This window comes from Salvelinus sp. IW2-2015, unplaced genomic scaffold (genome assembly GCF_002910315.2).
Source record: "Salvelinus sp. IW2-2015 unplaced genomic scaffold, ASM291031v2 Un_scaffold1804, whole genome shotgun sequence".
NCBI lineage: Eukaryota > Metazoa > Chordata > Actinopteri > Salmoniformes > Salmonidae > Salvelinus > Salvelinus sp. IW2-2015.
Window position 1 is genome coordinate 50,109 of NW_019943177.1, and position 1,391 is coordinate 51,499.

Below are 1,391 nucleotides of genomic sequence, written 5' to 3' on the forward strand. Positions count from 1 at the left end.
TATGTGACGGCCCTTCATAAATCCTGTTTGAGTCTCATTTATAATGGTATCTTTTCCTTTCTTTAATCTTTTGGCATAAACAAGAGCAATCAATTTGTAATCAATATTTAATAAAGTAATTGGTCTCCAATTGTCAATGAGAGAAGGGTCTTTATCGGGCTTCGGAATCAATGCAATAAGGCCTTGTTTCATAGTGGAGACCATTTCCCCACTTTTAATGCAATCTTGAAACATATTAAAAATCGGGTCTTCTAGTAACTCCCAAAACTGTCTATAGAATTCAACTGACAGGCCATCAGGGCCAGGTGATTTCACTTTTTTCATTGAATTCAGAGCCTCTCTAATTTCTTCAATTGACACAGGTGAATCGCAAACTGAGTGGAAATCATCCTTAATTACAGGGACATAATTCTGAATGTGGCAAATGTAGCTTTCACAACCATCTTCCTGAAATTGTGAGTTGTAAAGGTTTTCATAAAAGGAATTGACAAATTATGATATTGTAATGGGATCTTTGCATAACACATCATACATTTTAAGTGCAGTTATAGATTTTATTTTGTAGTTTCTCTTTTCAAGTGCAAGAAAGTAACTAGTGTTTCTTTCCCCCTCTTCAATCCATTTTGCTCTTGACCTTACAAAGGTACCCTTTGCAAGATCCGTGTAAAGCTGTTCTACTCTTCAGACAGATTATCTTTCTTTAGAAAACTGTCACGCTTGCTCATCATCTCTTTTTCTCTAAGGTTCTTTAAGTGCATCAGCTCTTCGGCCCGTTTAATGGCTACCACTCTGACTTTTTATTTGAAAAATTKCCATCTACTTCCATGACCCAAGTCTTTTCTTGCAAAAATATCTTTAGCTAACGATTTGATGTGTTCAATGAGAGTAGTATATTTTAMWAGTGTGTTGTTTAATTTCCAATATCCTCGAGTACCTTTGGATTTTTTAGTAGCTTGTAAACTCAGGGAAATCAAGTGATGATCAGAAAAGGGAGCCAACTGATGATCTACATCTATAACAAATTGTAACAAAAAGGTGGAAATTAGGAATAAATATATTCTAGATTTACGTGGAAATTAGGAATAAATATATTCTAGATTTACGTGACATAGTTTTGTTGGTCCAGGTATAACCTTTCGCATCCTGATTGAAATAACGCCAGGCATCCTCAACACAGAGATCTTTGCATAAAGTAGTGATAATATTGCTATTTTGAGGGCTTTGACTTGTTCTAGGAGGAAAACGATCAGCAGATGCATCGGGTGTTTCATTAAAATCCCCTGAAATAATTAGAAAAGCCTCTGCTCGAAAAGCAGGCTTCTCTCAACAGGAAGGGGAGGCGTGACGACTAGATTTTGGAGGTTTAGCAACGCGAGACTACAGCTGACCAC